Genomic DNA, 8,299 nt, shown 5'->3' on the forward strand with positions numbered 1-8,299 from the left:
CTACTGGCCAATCAGCGTTTATTTAAACTATAATTGACAAGCTACAGACCAATGTCCCACAGCACACTGCTGAGAGCCAGGACTGCCCTTCTCCTTCCAGCTGCTAGACTTACTCCAGACCCTATTTCTCTTCCTGAAGAACAAATGGGACCAACTTTGCAGTTGTTTTGCCTGTGTCCCCCGGGGACAGGTCACTTAGCCTTTGGCCTCTGCTGTATTCTCATACTGTTCTACATGTGGCGAGGGGAACTGAGAAGTCCCAGGAAAGACAGAGATTTGAAGAAGCCATCCACAGGATAGAGAGACTGTAAACTGCTAGCAATGGTCAGAAGCCCATACACTTTACCATCCAGGCCCTCACTTGGTCTTTAGCTCCATGTTCTTGGTTTATGGATCTACTGGTGTCTCAGCCTGAGACCTGAGAAGGAGCCCTGCAAAAGGGCAGGAGCCACTGGAAGGTGAAGGTTCTTGAGAGTATGGCTTACTTACTGTTGGGTTATCTCTTAAACCTCAAAATACTGAGGTTGGTACTTTGGGTCCCTATGTCACAGGGGTTAGACAGAGTAAGAGATGACCAGGAAAGGAGAAGTGACAGCTATTGAGAGGTGCCAGAAAAAAAAAATTAGACAAGAGACTGCTATTGGAATCTCATTTTTCACGTAGATGAAAAACCATGCTTCCTAGTGTTGTCTTATATGGCATTTGGACATTTCAGAGCTATAAGCCTCAGAAAGATGGAAAGAAAACAAACAAAAACGGAAACAAAAATCTGCTTGGAGAGGTTCTTGAGTCTGCTCCACAAAGACAGAGCCCCCATATAGCAAATCAAGCAGATCAAATTTTATTACTTAAAGAGAGGCAGCAGGGACAAACAAGCCCCTAGGCTCCATTCAAAGTCAGTATGCTAGACTGAGCAAAGTACTAAGTACCAGATACACATGGGTCATGTTGTTGCACCGCTATTGAGGGCCCAGAAAGCACTGGGCTCTCAGATTTATGTCCGGGGTACCATGGAGCTCACTGAACAAAGCCAATAGGATAAAGGGGGACAGGTCACTGTTTTTCCCAGTATGTCTTCCTTATCTAAGGTGGTCACATTTACATGACTTTCTTTCTGAGAAACCAAGTAAGAAGAAGAAGGACAGTAAGAGTATCTTGGAATGCATTTTTTGGATTGCTTAATGTAAAACAAAATGTAAGGCTTTCCTTATAAAACCGCATTGTATAACTCTTGTTTACCCAACTCCACACTTGACAAAGATTTCTGGATTAGGCCGTAGAGAGGAAATTTAGGAACAGAAGGAAAACTAGGTGTAATTAGAATAATTAGAAACTGAATGTGGTGACAAAGGATATTGATCTTTACCAGCATGGGTTTTTGTAGGTCAACAGGTTGCTGGTAAATGGTCTGTATATAAAATGGAGTTGGCAACTCAGCCATGCCAAGTATGTCTAGCCTGTGTATTTGAGCTACATGATTTGATGTTCACCCTTTCTAAATAATAAAAAAATTATAAGCCTAAATAGTAAACATATATGATATTTTGAATTTAAAGTGATTTATTATATTTCAGTGTTGGAAACAAATTGGTAAAATTTCAATTTAGTCTAAAATGATAGTTTATATAAAGACTTAGTCATTAGAAATATAATGCAAAAAACTTTTAAATTAGCACATTATATTATGTAACACAGAATGGTTATATGATATTTTATCCTAGTGAATATCTAATGTATTCTGTATCCAGATCATGTGTATGTGTGTGTGGATGTATGTGCACATGTGTGTGTGCATACGTGTGTGTGTGTGTGTGTTTACAGCTGCAGAAACACCATGCTTGGACTGGTATTTATGATGGCCTTGAAAAAACTGTCATTTAAATGATCTAACATTTATAATTTCAAATTTACTCATTGGTACGATACCATAAGCCCAAAAAAGCATTTACTTCTTTTTAAACTACTACGCATGATTCATGGCATTTTAAGTTCAATATATTTGAAAAGATCATAGCTATTTTTCAATTTTTAACGCTTTAATGCCCTAAATATTGACTTTAGAGCTCACCTTTAAAGTTGTTTTCTGACCCTAATTACATTATTCCATTACTTTTCATCTATGCCTTTTTGTTTCTCATGTGGAATCATTCTTACCTCTATTACCTCTTGCTAATGTCAAAACACAATCATGAAAGCTGAGACACTATTATGAACCACAGAACTATCTTATAATCAATATTTCCTTACCAATATATTATGTCATATAGCACTGAATCAATTTTTTACTACACAAAATGTATATAGTGTGTCAGTATTGGCTACACATTCCAGTTTTCCCACAGGGTCAAAAATATAGATACTTGATGTTTTGCTTAAATTTATTCTAACTTACAGTCCTAATTCTTAACTTACTTCATACACATTAACAACATTCTTATGGTAATTACAACCTCAGAAAAGAATTACAAGATTTACGAACCATTGTGTAAGTACCAACATCTGTGTCTTATACTGTGCAGATTCTAAGTGCCAAGTAGGAATTTCAGAAAAAAATACAACAAAGATATAACAAAAGTATCACAATGAAAATGATATCAAAATGTGTCAGAAATTATGTTTTAAACACTGTCCCTCAAACTCAGTTGGGAATAATTGTTAAAATTATCCAAATGTGTCCTCTGATCACTGAATCATAAAACATTTTCATTTTACATTACATCACTTTTCAATTGCATCGCTTCCACTGAGCCTCCTGCATTTAAAGGAAGTAAATTATTTTGTACTGCAAATAGTTATTAGCTTGCAAATTAAAATAGAATTTATCATTATATAGCTGAATGTAAGCATTTATTTTGTACATCTAATACATAATAATTTATTATCTAGAATATGAATAATTACTCTACAACTTTGTAATCCATGTTTATAATGAGGAATGAATTCCAACCTGATGAATTTCAAATTATTCAGAGTTAACAGCAGTAAACTTCTCCAAAGGAGAAATATTTGTTTATCCAGTAAAGATATGTAGCTTCCACGAAATGTAGAACAGTGTAGGACTTCAAACCTGAGGACTCCTGTGTGGACACTGCATAGTCTAAGATCCTGCTTAAAGACGAAGACACCAAACATATCACAGTAATAATGTTTTCATAAACAGATACCTTTCCAGGCTATCTCATTAGTAATCCCCAGCTACTTCATGTTGTGGGAGGTCCTTCCGCTCCTCCAGCCAATAGCCGCTGAGATACCAGCCCATTGGGGAGTGGTCTCTCTCCCTTTAAAAAAGTGGCCACTTCCTTCTCCTCTCTCTCTTACTTCCTGCTCCGCTTCAGGTGACTAGACTCCCTTCCTCATTGTGCAGAGGGCTGTTGTCTGGGATGGTGATCTGCAAGTTTTTTCCCCTTTAAATAAATAACCATTCTATTAATCATAATTCCAAACTGGTGTGGGATTGCTTGTGACTTATACCTTCGCCTTCAACTTCAGAGGTGTGAAGTCAAAAATCTTATAGAAGAAGTAGAATAAGCAGAAGAATAGAAGCAACCCAACAGGATAAAACAAGCTGTTAGGATTATTTGTGCACATGCTGTATCCATTATTTTTCCTCTACTTGAAAATAGATTTTTTATTAAATAATATATCCTGATTATGGTGTTCCTCCCTCTACACTCCTAATTTTCTCCTACTTGATCTCCCTTCTGGATACATTTCCTTTCTGTTTCTCATTAGAAAGCCAAAAGACTTCTAAGGAATAATAATAAAATAATATAATGATAAAACAAAAAGCAGCCAACAGAATTGGACAAATGATGAAACAAAAACGAACACAGCAAAATTGAACAAAAGCAGAGAGAAGAAAATATCCTAAGAGAAAGCAAAAGAAACAGACTCACTCATTTGCACACTCAGGAATCACATAAAATTCCTAAACTAGAAGAAATAATATGTTTACAAAGGACCTGATGCAGAGCCATGCAGACCCTGTATATGCTGCTCAGTCTCTGTGAGTTCATATGTACTTTGATCATGGTGATTTAGAGAGCTTTGACTTTCTTGGTATTGTCCATCCCCTCTGGCTCTCACATTCTTTCCTGCCACATCTAATATCTCCACACAGTCAGATCCTTCACATTCCCTGTCGGGATTCAGGTTGAGTGAGTCTCTCTGATTCTGCCCTCCATGAACTCTCCCCAACTGCCAAATCTGTCCTCAAACACCAAGGACACACATCCCACCTACCAGCTCAACCTCCTATGCCCATTTGACTTGACTCTGCATAAGTACATTTAACTCTTAGGCCTAACAGAGCACAAACACTAGAATCCTCATGCCCAGATATTGCAAAATACAAAATTAGATAAATATAGTATCCTCAAAAAAATTCATCATTCCTATAAAAATGTTTACCAGTGAGAATTACCTAAATGCACTCTACTACACTGAATTTAAAAAGACAATCATAAATTAGCTTCTCCAAAGAATTTTAAGAAGGTAGAAAGAAAAATATCTACAAACACAAAAGAAAAAAAACACATGAGTGATGCCCAAGAAAACACAAACAGAAGACTAATGAAAACAATGAAGATGATCTTGGATTTGAAAATGCAATTCAATAAAAATATAAAAACATGGAAGGAGATTCAAAATTAAATAAAGATGTAATTGAAGAGCCTAATAATTCAACTAGTAAATTCATACAAAACCTTTACAAGTAGTATGAATCAAGTTGGAGATAGAACATCAGGACTTGATGACAAAGTAGAGAATCTACATGAAATAAGTAAAGAATATGAAAATATTAAAAATGCATGTATACACATGTAGGGACTGAGGGACATACAGGAAATTTATGATACTATGAAAAGACTAAACCTTTTATTTATAGGACTAAGTGAGAGAAGATTCCAGGTCAATGGCATAGACAAAACCTTCGAAATCACAGAATAAAACTTCCCCAAAGTAAGAAAGGCATTCCTGCTGTACAAAAGCAAGAAGCACACAACATACCCAATAGACAATATCAATTTTTTTAATACCATGTCATACCATAATTAAAAAACTAAATAGGTTGAGTAAACAAAGCATATTAAAAGCATCAAGAAAACACAAATCACATGTAATGGAAAACACATCGGAATAACAAGTTATTTCTCAAGGGAAATTTTGAAAACCAAAAGAGCCTGAAACAATGCATCCAAGTCCTTAAAGGACAACTTAGACTCTTGTGCCTAGAAAATTATATGCATATTTGAGGGAGGAAGAAAATGTTTTCATGAAAAAATTACATCTAATACAAATGCCAAAAAATACAGGCAGCATTATTTCAGCCTAAAGAGAGGAATGAGCATAACCAAGACACTATTTGAAATAAAAATAAAGCTGTAATTAATATAATACAAGGTACTACTGAGAATACAAATAACACCAAAAAAATAACACAATGACTATAGTCCACACAAACCCTTCAATAATAATAATGCTAAGCATTAATAACCTCATTTATCCAGTCAAAAAAGGCAGGCATACTGAATCCTAATAAAATACATCTTAACTTTAAAGGTAGATACTACCTTAGTGTAAATGAATGAACAGAAGCACTCCAATCAAATGAGATCAGGAAACAAAGAGGATTGCTATCCTAGTATCTGGTAAAATATACATCAAACTAAAGCTTATCAGAATAGATAAAAAAGAACACTTCATTCTAATCAAGAGAAAATTTACCAAGAAGATATTACTATCTAAAACATATATGTACTAAATTTTGTGTGCCCTGTTTCATAGAATGTTTAGGACTGGAATTAAAGATACAGATCAAAGTCAACATATTAACAATAGGTGATTTCAGCAGTCCATGTTCTCTAATAGACAGATCATCTGAGGAAAATATAAGCAGAGAAACATTCTGATTTTAGATTTATTTCTGAATAAATGACCTTATTCATCAAATGAACCTAACAGATATCAACAGAATAGTCCACCCAAACATCAAAGTATATACATTCTACTCAGCAGCAAATGGAAGGTAAAAACAACAAGGAACAAAAAAAAGTCAAGGCCTAAATGGATTCACACAGAATTCTACCAGGCTTTTCAAAGAAGAATATACAACCAATCCTTACACTATTCAAAAATAGAAATACTTCCAAACTATTTTCTATGAAGCCTGTATCATCCTTACTATACAGGTAAAGTCTTTACAAGTAAAGATACAACAACAAAACTAAGGGCAAATATCCATGATAAATGTTGATTCAAAAATATTGAATAAAATACTTGCAAAATAAATACACACATACATCAAAAGTGTTATCTACCACTACTAAGTTAGCTTCATCCTAGAGACGCAGAGATGATTTAATATACACAAGTCTATAAATGCATCAAACCACATAAATAGGCATAAAAAGACAAAAAGAACATGAACTTCTCAATAGATCCAGAAAAAAAGCCATTGACAAAAATCCAACATGATTTTGTGAAAAAAAAAAAGTTAGAGAAAGTAGGACTAGAGAGAATATACTTAAGTATAAAAAGAAGCTAAATATAAATCAACAGCCAACATCAAATTAAGTGGTCGAAAGCCTGAAGCATTCCCAATGATGTTAGGAATTAGACAGGGATGTCCATCATATGCATTACTTACAATACTGTGCTTGAAGTACTAACTGAAGCAATAAGGCAAGAAAAGGAAATTAAAGGAATACAATTGGGGAAGAAGAAATCAAACTATACCTGTTTGTAGATGATATGATACACTTAAGCAATTTAAAAATTCTACCAGAAGACTTCTAGAAATGATCAAAAAAAGCTCATGTCAGTCCCAGAAAAGGCTCTACACTGAAATTTCTAAACAGAGTTGGAGCTGCTGAAGACTATAATAACTATTGAAGCTGAACTGAATGAATTTTTATTCATTAGGAAACCATGAACTTATGAATACAAGGGGTAAAACAACACAGCTTAAAATGTTTGTGAGTGTCAGGTTGACAAGGGGTGGATTTGTGATACCTAATATTGATTGTCAACATGGCTGGACCCAGAATAACCAAGGAGACAAGATTGCCTAAGAGGGAGTTTCTAGAATAAGTTCATTCAGACAGAGAGACCTACCCTAATAATGGGTTGCGCTGCTCCACTGAGTGAGACAAAAGAAAAATAGGAAGTGAGCTGAACACCAGCTCTCATCATTCTCTGCTTCCTGAGTTCAGATGCAATGTGACCAGCTATTTCAAAGTCCAGCAGTCATGCCTTCCTCATATCCATCCTTTCACAAAGTATGAGCTAAAATGAACATTGCCTTCCTTAAGCTGGTCTTGTTCGAAATTTGTAACAGTAGTGAGAATATCTATCCCTGAAAAACTAGAAAACCAGGCCAAACAAAGAGATGTTCTATTTAAACATAGGAATATAAGAAATATGTAAACTCAAATCAGGATTATACCACCAAGTGACCAAAACTTCTCAACTACTGAATTCAAAGATACTGAAATATGTAAAATGTTACACGAAAATTTGAGACATTTACTATAAATTTTTCTCAAAGACAATATAATTGAACAAGCAGTCACGTTCAATCTAGGACCTAGAGAGGAGTCAGTAACATAGAGGGTAAGTTACAAAAATGGATGACAAAATGAACAATATGGATGAAGCAGTCACCAACATGTAAGCAAGACTCAACAAGAAAATTGAGAATGTAGGAAAAAATATAAATGAAGGAAAGAACTACTCAAGGGATCTAACAAAAAAATCACAGTATGAGTTTCAATGACAAATATGTGTGGAAACTTCCTAATGAAACCTACTGCTTTATAAACTAACATAAAAATATTTAAAAATGATATTTACAATAGAGAAAGCACCACTAATAGATCTGACAAAACAAATGAAATAATATCAGAAGTGCAAAAGAAATGAATGAAATAATACATTTAAATATAAATAATTTTAAATGTAAAGATTGTTACCACTGTCCAAGAACTCTGGGATAAGATCAGTGGACCAAACCAAAGAAAAATTCTAAATCTAGAAAAAGGTCATTCAAACATTAGATTCTCTATTATAATCCCAAATAAATATGACCATACATAAGCTATGAAAAAGGAAAAAATGTAAAGAAATAGTATTAAATAGCATAAGGAAACTACCAACCCAACTACAAAGGCAAATACTACATCACATCTTTATCAACAACTGTAAAGGCCAAAATAACAGAATACTTTAAACCCTAAAAGTAAGTGTTCCTCTCTCTCTCTCTCTCTCTCTCTCTCTCTCTCTCTCTCTCTCTCTCTCT

Source organism: Microtus ochrogaster, linkage group LG4 (assembly GCF_000317375.1).
Source record: "Microtus ochrogaster isolate Prairie Vole_2 linkage group LG4, MicOch1.0, whole genome shotgun sequence".
Classification (NCBI taxonomy): domain Eukaryota; kingdom Metazoa; phylum Chordata; class Mammalia; order Rodentia; family Cricetidae; genus Microtus; species Microtus ochrogaster.